Source organism: Stegodyphus dumicola, chromosome X2 (assembly GCF_044657685.1).
Source record: "Stegodyphus dumicola isolate Sdum_Otavi_A_Nest chromosome X2, ASM4465768v1".
Classification (NCBI taxonomy): Eukaryota; Metazoa; Arthropoda; class Arachnida; order Araneae; family Eresidae; genus Stegodyphus; species Stegodyphus dumicola.
In genome coordinates, this window is record NC_140781.1 from 3109753 (window position 1) to 3123979 (window position 14227).

General features: G+C 31.4%; 1 protein-coding gene across 5 annotated transcripts in view; it reads right to left on the reverse strand.

The window, feature by feature from the left end:
* The window catches only part of LOC118200014 (neuroligin-4, Y-linked-like), a 986473-nt gene that overhangs the window by 369501 nt on the left and 602745 nt on the right, over window positions 1-14227 (reverse strand). The window lies entirely within an intron of this gene.

Genomic DNA, 14227 nt, shown 5'->3' on the forward strand with positions numbered 1-14227 from the left:
TTTAATCATTCATAAAACAATTACTACATGATTAATTATTACTCCAACTGCTCAATGATTTTTTTTTTATGTTTCTAAAACTAAACACGATTACACTGTTTCCCCTAAATAACAATGCTTGCTATAAGTATATTAAATACAAACCTGAAAATGAGTAAAGAATAAAAATAGTTCCTACATACACATATCAAAAATAAAATGTACAAATCTAAGACACTTTATTCATCAATTGAAAAATATTCTTTCCTTTCGATTCTCATATAATTAAATTTTACTAATTCACTTAAAATTAATACTCAAATAAATTCTAACTAAAATTTTATTAATGGTTTATTATATTTCAGTAGCATTTTTCAAAAACAGTCAGCTCTCATGAACAATGTGTCATTAATTAAATTTGAAACCATTAGAACAGGTCTAAACTTTTGAATAATTAGCCAAAAGAAATAACAATGTAACTAATAGAGATGTTATTTCTATCATTTCCTGAATTAGTTCCTGGAGAAATATCTAGTGATACGCATGTAACATTCCATTTTCAATATGTTTAAACATGAATGGAAGGACTTCTTTGAAAATAAGAAAATAATTGAGAAAAAAGTTTGATAATAAGAATAATAAAGACGATTTTTCCAAATTTATAAAGCAGGCAACATAATACTTTAAATTTATTGTCTTCAGCGTTTTTTTTTTTTTTTTTTTTTTTTTTTTAATCTCTTTCTTTGGTTCAATCATTTTAAAAGTGGAATGCAAGTTTTATGATCTCTTGCCGCTATGTATTAATTTCAGTGACATGTAATTATAACTGAAACACGAAGAGGAAGAATAAACTTCTGCAATAAGAAACTTAATCAATCTACATAAATTACGAAAGCAGTTGACCTAAGAAATACGTTTTCGATGATAAAGCATCTCTGAATAAAGCTACTTCAGTTTGCATCTTTCAAAAATTCGATTGGAATGTATTTCATGAGAGAAAAGTATGCTTCTTTAGAGTGGATGTACTAAAGAAATTAGAAACAAAAGTATCACAAAGTAGAGCCTAAAATGTATTTTAACTGAAAAGAAGTTTTTGTGATTTTTTTTAATTGTGTGGCATAAAATTTACAAATAATAATGACTTTATGCTTCAGTTTTTGCAATAAGCACCTAGAAAAGAGCATAATCAAAAATATATTTAAAATACCTTACGTAAATTTACTAAATTATATTACAATTTAATATTACCAAAAAGTACATTTGCTAATAGTATGATAATTTGTATAATAGAACTATGTTAAAACATGCAAAAATATACAAAGGTAGGAAAGCTTTGTATAATTACAAAGCTTTCCTAACATAATCAAAAAATATTAATATTTTTATGTATAGCAAAAATAGCGAACTTATTCACTATTAAACTAGTTGCTTATTTACTACTACACTCGTTATATAATTCATCATTTTTTATTTACTTACAATTAAACTATTGAATTTATTCACTAGTTTTATTATTCCTATCTTAAGGAAACTATGCAGACGTTTTATAAAATATTCAAAAATAATAATGCTTTTATGTATAGCTACAAACGGCGAAATTATTCACTGTTTTTACTGTTAATTTATTTTCAATGCGCATTGCCACTCCACTCTTTTACTTGAATTTATTTTTCTTTAAGACGTATTAAATTATTTCTGATATTAAACATGATTTCTTTCATGCAAATATCAGTTCTGTTTCGTAATAATGTTTCAAGAAGTGAAGGGGAAAGGAAATAAGCTAGGAATTCAGTTTCAGTGCTCAACTGTTTACTAAGAATAAGACTTTTATCGAAGAACTTGTACCAATAATTAAATTGATTGTAAAAGTAAATAAATTTTGATTTTGCTGTCTTCAGTTTTTGTTTTTGTCCTTTTAATTTTATATTAACTGTTAACTGTCAATAAAAAACAAATCATACAATTCAAGTGACCTGAATTCAGGGTCCTCCAAGGGAGAATGGAATTGTTTAGGGTGAGGTTGCTGTACGATTTTATATTATAGGCTCAAACCGAAATAGGAATCTCACAGCAAAAGACAGCTACGGCCTTAATGAAGTGTCAAAAAAGGTTAAGGAAGTTACATTTAGGGTAGTTGCAACCACACTGAAATAAACGGAAATGGTTCTTTGATTATATTTATTAATTAGACTGATTTTATATTAATAAACTTACAAAAAATAAATATTTATTAAAAACAATAAATCTTAAACTTGTAGCATATTTAATTTTACCTGTAACTTATAATACATCATTTAAATAAATAAAGAATTAAATGGATGACAACCTGATATGTGGTGTGAAGGGGAGAATGAAATGATAAATTTTGAAAACCGCAGAACTAGTTAAATAATACTTATTTTTCTTTTAAACCACGACAACGTATTCTTCAAATATAACAGCTTATGTTTATTCTAATTATTTTAATTTAGCAGCTTATCTGAAACAGTATTTCTGGTTATATTTTCAATTATAATATATCAGACTGGACGTTTTCGTTGAGTTAGATGCGTGACGTAAAAAAATGTGAGCAGAAGTTAACCCCAGAAAGTCCTTTTAGGTAATAAATGAAGGAGAAAATGCTACATTCTTATGTAGTTCAGATTCCGAATGGCAGAAAAGAACTTGAAAGTTTATTAAATAGCTATGCAAATGCATAACTAACAGAAGAAAAAATTATCATATATTTCACTAAGTTTCACTATATGTTTACATATCTTGGCTAATAATAAGGAGACAAACGGAATCATGAGCAAGTTAGAATCATAAAAAAGAAGCAATGATTGTACTGAAAAATGGAATAGAAAATCACTCTTTTTGTTTCACAAATTATGAATAGTAGTAGTGTCCTAATTATTAAAAGAAAAAATAAACTGAAAAGAAAATTTGATACGTTAGCTGATTGAATTGGAAGAATCACGTGGTATTAAAATATGAAGGACAGCAAACAAATTAAATTGGAATTATAAAGGTTCGAAATGATGACAGCAAGAGGATGCTTAATGAAAGAAAATCTAACCCCATAAAAACAAAATGTTGTGAAAAGAAAATGTATTCTTAAATACTCAAAATAGTGCATAATGATATTGGCGAGAATAAACCTATGATCATTTACCTTTCCCATACCTTAGGAAAATGCTATAAAATACAGGGGTTGGACAAAAATATGGGAACACCTTTAGAAAAACATGTTTCTTTGCTTAATATGGTGTAGGAAACCCGTTGGCATCCAAAACAGCTTGCAGTCTTCTCGGAATGGATAAATACAGTTCCTGTATGTTTGCCAAGGGAATATTATACCATTCTTCCTGCAAAACAGTGGCAAGTTCAGATAACGATGTTGGCGGTGGATAACGAGAACGCACTTTCCGTTCCAATGTAGACCACAAAGGTTCGATAATATTCAGGTCTTGTGACTGTGGTGGCCAGGGGAGATGGGACAACTCATCCTCGTGCTCAGAAAACCAGTCCTGGACAAAGTGAGCTGTGTGAACAGGGCCTTTGTCGTCTTGGAAGACACCATCACCGTCGGGGAACAAAGATTGTACCATGGGATGAACTTGATCGGCCAAAATGTTCACATAAGTCTTGGCAGTCATGTGCCCTGACACAGTTACCATGGAGCTAGCAGAGAACCACGATATGGCTGCCCAAACCATAACAGAACCCCCGCCATGTTTCACTCTTGGCAACAAGCAGTCTGTATTATAGGCTTGAGATGGCGTTCTCCAGACGTAAACTCGGCCAGAAGTGGGAAACAATGTGAAAGAAGACTCGTCAGATCATATTACTCGCTTCCACTGCTCTATAGTCCAGGCTTTATGACTTAAACACCACCTTTTCCTGTTGCGGGCATTAGCATCCCTGATTAGTGGCTTCTCAATTGCAGCACGGCCAGCAATTCCCTGTTTATGAAGCTCCCTTCTAATTGTTTTGGTACTCACAGGGTTCGGTAACACAACATACATTTCAGCAGTAACTTTTGCAGCTGAGGTCTTCTTATTTTTCGTCACAATTGCCCTTAATGTTCGTCTGTCACGATCACTCAGGACACACTTTCGTCCGCGCTGTGATTTAGCAGATGATGTTTTTCCGCTTTTCAAATATGCGGAATAAATCTTCGATACAGTACCTCTTGAAACACTAAACACCTCGGCTACCTTGCTTACGGAAGCACCTACCATACGTGCTCCAATAATTTTCCCACGTTCGAAGTCTGTTAACTCTGACATAATGCAATGACAACCTCACATAACAGTTCTCCGACAACAACTGAACTGTTTAGCACATTTACGAAGTTGTATAGGTGGCGTCAGTAGTCAAAAATTCCAGCGCCACCTACATATTTCATTAAAATCAATCTTTCTTTTCAAACATGCATTTCACAAGGTGTTTCCATATTTTTGTCCATCCACTGTAGGTCTGTTTGATTTAGAGAAAATAAGTAATGTATATAATAAAATTGTTAGTTTCGTTTTGTGATCAACTAAATTCGCTATATACTGTTTCAATTTATCTTTAAAATATTCTTTCAATAATTATGGGAGATAATTGTAATAATTTTGGATGAAAAAAAATCATCATTAAATTTTAGAAGAACGTATTAAACAGCATCTCATGTTCAAAGAATCTTCTATGGCCTGAGTGAATTACTGGGAAAAAATGGGATAATGGAAGCTGGGGAAAATGGTAGTTATTTAAATATTTAATGAAGTGGTATACTGCAAACCCCTAAGAGCAACATAAAAGAAATTCAGATATTCTGAACTTTAGAAAAGAGCACTGAATGTCGAAAAAAGGCGAGTACTAGTGATATATTTAAACTAAATGAGGTATGCGTTAATGATTTAAGGAAAGTTTGTTTGAGATAGATTTAAAAAAGTATCTTTTAAAGGTTAAAAAATATGGCCCTCCATTAAGAATTCCATAACACATTTAATATACGTAATTTTATTCTTAATAACCGTTATATAGTAACAATTAGGTTTCTCTGTGACCTGAAGTATTGGGAAAAAAAAAAAAAAAAAAAAAAAAAGACAGCTGTCCCCTCGCCGTGATTTAAACTACGGATTTTCCCATCGCCTGCTGCTTGTGCTAATCAATTGCATAATAGCAGCGCGCATGGGACAATGTGGTAAAGCCTTACAGTTTTTTTATAAGCTTCAGAAATACTATTTACGTTTGATTTGAAATTCATATATAAATTTCTTTTTATCCAAGGACTAAGATTAAAAACACAGGATATGAACATTTAGCTCAACATTATTATTAATATGTTTTACAAGACTTAAGCATGCGGTCCTCATTTGCTTCTATTGATATATTACTATACGATTCTAGCCCATATGTGTAGATTTCAGATATACTTTCTGTTCAGCTAAATATTCCTTCACTACAGGTGAGTATTTATTATTGTACTGCTTTCCACAGCAAACATCACTAATATGTTATTTTAATTTTTTTAAATTTTATCTTGCGGTATTATGTTGAATTAATTCATTATTATATTACTCTTGCATGAATGTTATATTTTTAATATTCAATTATCATGGTATTATGGAAATATGATATACGATTTACAGAAAATTAAACCTATATATACAATGATTAGAAAACTGTATGATAACAGCAAAATATAGTCACCGCTAAATAAAGCGTGCCCCAACAAAAGTGGCAGATTTAATACATCCAATGAAGCACTTTACTTTCAGAAAATGGAAAATATGATATTATTATTTTTAAAAAATGGTAAATTTTAAGATTTAAGAATGAAAAATAATATTCTTCAAGGCCTGTACTCCGCTACCTCACTTTTTCCATGCAATTCATAATCATCGTTTCACTATCTGTTTATTGGAAAAGGCTAATGACATACTGAATTTCTCTATGTTTAATAGCCTTTTTAGGCTTCTAAGTTGTATTTATTGGGACATGCAATAACACTTTGTCACGCCCAATAGTAATGTTTTCTACACACCGACCGTTCACGTCCACGGAATACAAGAAACTTTCTAACAATTTCCTTCCTTGTAATGAGTTTTCACAATCAAAATTGCTCTTCCTTCAGCTTAACATATAATTATGTATTAAACTATCCACCTACAATTTATCACTTTCAAATATCTGTCAATGAGAGGTGAGAGAGTGAAATAGATGCCGTCCAGTAAACAATCTATTTCTCGTTAAGAACTTGCATTTTCATAACCTTTAAAAATCTGTTATTAGAAATACCTTTGAGATGACACAGCATATTTTTAAATATTTACTTTGGAAGCTTTTAGCAGAACATGACAAAAATTACCAATTACTTGAAAATACTTTCTTATTGGTCTTTAGCAGAAGATAATTCTAATTATTCTAGATGAAAATGCAGTAAGCTAACAGTAAGATGATCGGAAATCTTATGTTGTTAATAACAAGAAAGGCTAATAATTAATTAAGGTTTTTTATTTGTTTTATTTGATTATGGCAAAGCACTCGAGGGCTATCTGCTTAAAGGTAGGGATGCCTCCGTGGAGGTTTTCTAGCTCGTATACACGGTACTCATGGAGAAAACAGCGAATATGTCAGCCCATTCGCCGCGATTCGAACGCCGGGGGGGGGAGGAAGTACCAGTATTCAGTGGTTTTATAGCAATTAATTAAAGTTGGCAGCAATTAATTAAGGATTTGGAATTATTTTTACTACTGCTTAGTTATTACTAGCTTTGAAAATGAGAAAAACAAAATGTTACAAACATCTTCGATGAGTAAACACTTTATGTGAAAGTTTTGGTTAAGCATTTATTACAGTAAGTATTATGAAACTCGCAAAAATGATCAAAAAAGCCTATTAAGCGTTTTGGTATAAGCTATTATAACAATTCTTACCTTACCTATACACATCAAATAATGAGTATTATCCATTTCTCTCTCTTTCAGTAAAATAGGGCTTTCGTAATTAAACCCCAAATTATGGTATAGAATACTAGATATGTGACATCAATGATGACATATAAGGAAAACGTAATCTCACTGAAAAAGATCCCGCATATGAGCAATTTATCTCACGAAAATCCAAACCAATTTAAATTTATATACTAAAGTCGTACAAAATTTTAAAAGCGTAATCCATGTAATTTATGTGAACTTACCAAAAGGTAATGGTAACATTAAAGCAAGTTTTTAACTGAATTTGTAGGTGTTTTTGCAGGAGCCAGAAGAAGAGAAGAACTGTCATTGTTTGGGTTCAGGTTATATCTGTAAAAATTGTAAGTTCATATTTACATATATATGCAATTGTAAATTGTCGAACCATCCCAGGTAATGGAGAGTTAAATGCTGCTATAGAAATAATATTCAATCATCACAACTTTTTTCACTTGGTAAGTATTATATGAAAGCTGATAGGTGAACACATTTGAAGGCAATTAATATTGTTAAATATCTTCATTGGAAAAGGAGATAAGCTTTATTAATTAGTCTAACCAGCTCTGAATTGCAGAACATAATATTAAATCTTCATCTCTTAACTTGGAACTTATCGAACGGAAAACTTCTTTTCTTGAATCAAAATAAAACAGCATTTTACTGTCAGTAATCTTAAGCAATCACTAAACATTTACAGCAATTAATAATTTAGTGATCACTTTTAAGAAAATACGGAAATAACTTGTTTGAGTGTGACATAATGTTTCAAGAATATAATGATTAAAGTATAAAGAAAAATTTTATAAATTAGTTTTTACATTGTAAATGTTAATTAAGCTTTAATTTTTCTGTGTTGCGCCTTTTCCACCCGTTTATAATGCATAAATGTCATTTCTGAATATTCTGTTTAAATTGCGAGAAATTTATTGGTATTATTCAAAAAATAATTTTAATGTACATTATTATCTACAAAATATTATTACAATTTAATTTCATTAACCCAAAATACATGATTCACAAGTTATTACATAGTAAAAAGTATTAAAAGGGTATATATTTGTTGGTTCTTTGTTATGGAGTATACCGTATTATCCGGCGTATAATGTGCACCGGTATATACCGCGCATCTATAATTTCGAGGCATATACTTTTAATTTTTAGGTATATTGGCCGTATAACGCACACCTAATTCTTTAAAAGGAAACCTAAAGGTACATGTGCACTTATCTTTGAGGTCACTTATTCGAAGATTTGTCCTAACCTTTTGAACAATGGTATACCGAACTGACAAGCGATAAGAGTAACAATATGTGTGTGGATTAAATGCTTAAGGTAGTAAATAATACCTGCAAAGAGGATGCATTGCATTCAGTGCAAGGGTCTAAAAGAATGCTATTGTTGGATATTGAGAAAGGGTGTATAATTTGGAGTAAGAATGCACTTCCAACACGAAAGAATTCGTGGAATTACAATTCAGTTATTTTATCTTTTCTGTGGTCATTTGAAGCTGTGATTTTGAAATGAAAATTGAAGGTTTTAGTTGAAATACAATTGATCTAGCGTTCCTTTTGGTAGTAAATATGGCCAAACGAAACAACACAGTGCTTGTTTCAAATGCAAAGTTATTCAGTTTCCGAAAGAAAATGGAAATCGTGCTGCAGCAAGGATGTTTGGGGTTGGTGAAAGATAGAACGGATGATGATTATTTATTGATCAGAGTAGAGTGATAATGAAGATGAAACAGAAATCGATGATGTGCCTTAAGATACAACGGAACGTGAACATGACGAACTTTTCATGTTATCCAATAATGAAAAGTTTTTAAATTCAAAAGGTATGTCATTTCTTTTAAATAAGCAGTCAAGTACACATAAAGATGTAACTTTTGTCTGTTGATTTGTTCCATATTTTTAATCTATCACTTTTATATCTCGCGTATAACGCGCACCTGTAAATTTCGATTACATTTTCGGCGTTAAAAGTGCGCTTTATACGCCGGAATATAAATTATATCTGAATTAAATACAGTTATAATGCATTAAAGTACGTATAATAAAATTTTAGCTGAGATATTTTAAGAATTTCTGAGAATTTGTATCAAAACTAAGAGAAAATCGAGAATTATTGCAGGTTGAAAAAAATAATTTTAAAGCCTTTACCACTGATCAGATTTTCTTAAAGTAAATATTACATAATTAGAGTAACATATTTCATCATCTTTAATATTCCTGCGTTAATTCAGAAAAGCTTCTTCATTATCATACTATTTCTTAATGAATAGATAGCTTTTGAGTTAATCATAATGCTTTTTCATTAATATGCTTGCATCGAAACAAAATTTTGCTTCTGAATATATAATAAACTTTGAAAAAAAATCAAGCAGAAACATAGCCCTCGTGTATTTTCTCGTCATCTAAATAACCTAATCCAAATAATAATAATAATAATAATAATAATAATAATAATAATAATGTCACAGTACAAAAGAAGCATTTTAGAAAAATATTGGAATGCAGACAATATTTCCACATTATTTATTCTTTTTAGACTTAAATTAAGGTACGAGCCTCAATCTTCATAAAACATACGAAAAAGTAATAAAGAAAGGAGAAAACATAACATATACCTTTTGGGGTGGTTCCACTCTTTTATCTAACAACTAAATATGGAGGAATCTAGTGAACAACTAAGCGAATAATCGCTTTAGTTCAGTAACAAAAAAGTAAACTCGAGAAGGATTAATTACCCTTTATAATAAGATAAATAAGAGTGAACAGTTGGCCCCTTTTTTCAGGACGTACAGCAAAGCTTCCACTTAGGCTTGAACTCAAAATTAGAAGAAATAAGACTTAACTAATGCTTAACTAAAGAGATATAGCCGAAGCTATCAAAATCCTAAGTAGTTGGCACCTAAATATCGAATAAGCTAGCAAAGTTATTAAAGGGTCTGTAATACGGCCGGAGCGTAGTAACAGCTTAGAGGAACGTAGACAAAAGGCAAACGGGCGCTAGTGTGCTAATCTGCTGTGAATTCTCGGTGAGGTCTTGATATCGTAATGTTAAGCATGCAAAGAAGTGGGCGGTACTTGGAAGGGACTGTTCGTTCTTTCGAACAATCGAAGAATAGCGTTTCTGAGTGCAAATACATAATACAAAATCAAAGTCTACACCCGCTTGTATGGGTGGAAAGTCTCTATCCTGCTTTCTCTCGAAGTCAGTGGAACTTCGACTTAAATACTAATCTTACTCATTTGCATTAAACACGATTTTAAAAACACATTCTGGTAGGAAATTGTAAACTGAAATTAGGATGGACAAGAAAGTAGCTTTAACTTCAAATAACTGTTAAAGACTTAAAATAAATCTCACAACCTAACCACGATACGATGTATCTAAACGAATGTTGAAATTCAAATATTTTGACATATATCTCGTACCTTTTGCACTTTCAATATACCTCACAATTCACAATTTAAGCATGTGAGGTGAAAATAATGTGTAAAACAGTATAAATTTAGACCAAACACGTTTTGAAACATCTGAACTATTTGAATGCATTAATTTTTTTTACAATAAATGCAGGAAATTTGCACAGTATTCATGATCTCATTATCATTATTCATTCATGATCCAATTATCCCAACAGTCTACAAAACTGAATTAAGTAACGAAGTTCTATGGGATCTTTTAAGGATTATGACTCTTTTGACATTGAAAAGAATTTTAAAATAATCAGAAGCTATTTAAAAAAATTGTAACAAGGTAAAATCGATTCAAAATTTAGTTTGAGCTAATTTTTTAAACTAACTAAAAATGTTTGACTAAAAATATTCCTTCATGAAATTACGTTCATGAAACATGACGGGACGTCATTTATAGACGCTGCTTTTTCACTCAGGAAATTCTTAAATTTAGAATCTATATCAAAATGCTTTAAGATCTTAAAATTTCCATGCATTTTGGTATACACGGTGTCTCAAAAGGTCGTAGCCAAACTCAAGATTCTAATCTGTGATACCATAACAAATAAGATTTACATGGGAAGTTGTGTCCGAAAAGGCAAAAGACGGCCGCTAGGGGGCAATGTTCACAAGGGTAGAGGGAAAGAAAGAAATGATGTCGAAAGAGATATTATTGTGATATTTATTAAAGAACATGGTTAAATCATAGAAGATGTTCAAAATTCCTTCCATTCGCCAACTTGCATGCTTCACAACGTCGAGGCATGGTTTCACGGGCCCGTTCAAAATGGAAAGGTATGTCACGGACACGTGCCGCCGCTTCCGCAATCTTGGCGACGAGATCCATGTCCAATGTTACGCTCATCTCATACACCATGGACTTCATGTTTTCCCACAAGAATCGAATCCAGTGCTGTCAGGTTGGCGGATCGCGGTGACGATGTGACTGGTCCGTCTCTGCCAATTCAGCGATCAAGATATATCCTATTGAGGTATTCACACATGGTGCTGCTAAATGCAGGTGCTCCATCATGAGGAAACGAGATGTTTCGGCGTGTAGCTGCTGGAACGTCAACAATCAGATCCGACAACACTATTTCCACAAAATGTCCATAAAGAACTCAATGGTAAATCGATTAATCCTTCTCCTGCAACGTCATCGCCTGAAATGATTACACTCCCATAGGTCTGCGAACATTGCGTTCCAGCGGTGACCATTCGCATTTTCGGACACAAGTTCCTATGTAAATCTTGTTTGTCATGGTATGACAGGCCATCATGTTAAGTTTGGCAACGACCTCTTGAGACACCCTGTAGATATGTAGTTTTGTGCATGCATAAAAATGAATTTTCCTGAATATAATAAATTACCTTAATTTTGAAATGCATATTAGGAGAAATATTACACACATGTCGGGATTTTTTATGTTTATAACTAAACTTCTGATTAAATCATATAAAATTGTGTAATAAACAGCCTTGCCATAACTTGATCCTTCTTTTCTTTTAGGGAACTGTAGCTGTTCTATTTAGTTCACTTCAACTATAAGAATAAATCCGAAATTTGTTCCTTTAAATGTTTTTACAAGGAACAATTTCTAATACTTAATTGCCAGATAAGATTTTCATCTCAAATATTCAATTGTATTTCTGCATTGCACTTTTGATAAGGAACTGTCTTCGTGGCTTACATACTTCAATAATCATATCACTTTAGAAACATCAAGAAACACAAAAATACTCTTAAAATAAAGAAACTAAGGTGCTTTCTTTCGATAAAAAATTATTTCTAACAGATTGTTATGTATAAATAAAATAGAAAATAGCAAAAACGGCAATCCCCCGTTTAAATTTGTTATCTTTTTTATTCGCAATGAATTCCTTGTATTTATGATGCAAATAAACTAAATTTAACACATTTATTTAGAATAGACATGTGCCCCTTTAGGTTTTAATGAAATGCCTAATTTAAAGAATATACAAAAAGAAATAGATATTTTAAAAGCCAAGGCATTAAAATAGTACTCCTTGCGCATTTCTGGTTGATTTTATTGTCATGCATAATTCTATTATTTATTTGTACGTTATTTGACTCTAAAAATTTCTAGTTTTGGGTTCTCATAAGAAATCAGCAGTATATTTTAGTACATAATAATGCGATTGGTAAATTTGTAGAGACATTAGGTATTTTTCTGGAAGCAGGCAAGATGAAAAATTAGCAACCGCCTTTTCCGGGAATCGAACCACGAACCTCTGGAATACCCAGCGTGCAGAACCACTACACCATGAAGGCACGCTATGAAAGAGGGAAAAGTACCTTATAAATTTTATTGATAAAATTATTTGAAATGTATATCAATGTGTCGTCGAAATAACTATGTTGAAATATATACTACTTACAACAAAACTTTAAAAGATTAAAATATCTGGAATGCAATTTCTTATACATTAGCGATAATGTATTTAAATAGTTTTTATTTTCATTTATTTGCTCTTAAAACATTTCAAGATTGAGATTTTCAACGGTAAATTCCAGAAACTTATTACTAAAGCAAAGTGCGTGGTGCTTGAAAAATTTAACGACGCTTAGTGTTTTGTATATCATTGCAAATTGATCCTATCTCCTATCGATGTATTAAACTAGTTATATGGATGGTTATTTATCATTTAACAACTATGTACGTGTACTTGTGCCCTGGCTGTCTTAAGCAAAGGAATAACGTTCGTTAAGGTTACCAGAAAATAAATCTAGACTTTTAACGTTTTGAATGTAAATAAAAAGGAAAATCACCAGTGCCATATCATATTTCCCAAATCAATCGTACTTGCGCCCTGTCTGTCTTCAACAAAGGAGTACATTCCATTAGAAAAATAAATTAAACCTTCAAAGATTTCAGCTTTTATGTGATTTTCATTTGTCACGCTCCTAGCACATGCATTTGAAGGTTGCATATTAATCAAAAAATAAAAAATCTAATTTTTATTGTAATTGTACATAATTGCTCGTTTTGTTTATACTAGTTCCGTTTTCCAAATGGATTCCAAATTTTGTATCCAAAGTGGAATGGTTTTATATTTTGTATTAATTTACTTAAGAGAGACGTTGTTTACATTTCAACAGCCATTAAATTATTTCTGTATAGATAAAGTGGGAAACAATAGCCCTTCACACATTAATAAGTAAAATAATCAAAATCAAATTAAAATCCTTAAAATTTGGCATCCGCGCTGCTCATTGAATGATTTAATGCAGGTTTATATCTCTAGTGCACCTAACGCATTAATGCGCCTGTTAGTATATAATTACACATCAGACATCGGCTAAAGCATTCAACTGTTCAATTGCAACTTCCTCGGCTCAAATCTCGTTAAACACCGAGGGGCAAGTCTGTGAACTGATGTAGAAAAAGTAATTACACTCCGACATTTTTTTTCTTCGTAGCTTACTGGCACAGTTTTTAGAAGAAGAAAATATGTTCTGTCATGTTCTTCCTTAATGGGAAAGACATAATGGGATGGCTGCTCTTATAAAAGGCATACTCTTCTCGATTTAATTATGAGCTTTACAAGTAAATCTATTCCTAGTTTTATATTTCTATCTGAATCTTAATATCTCCGAAATGTTTCCTTTAATAATACAAGCGCTTGATTTTTAAAAATGCAATCTTCAGTGAACGGGAAATATTTACTTTATGAGTAGCTATTAGTACAAAAAGTACTTTTAAGTAACATTTATTTTAAAGTCAGATATTCAAACGATAATTCATTCATTCATCATCATGTAAAACAGAAGGAAAATCGTATGCAAATTAAAAAAATACGCACATTCTTCTTGAATAA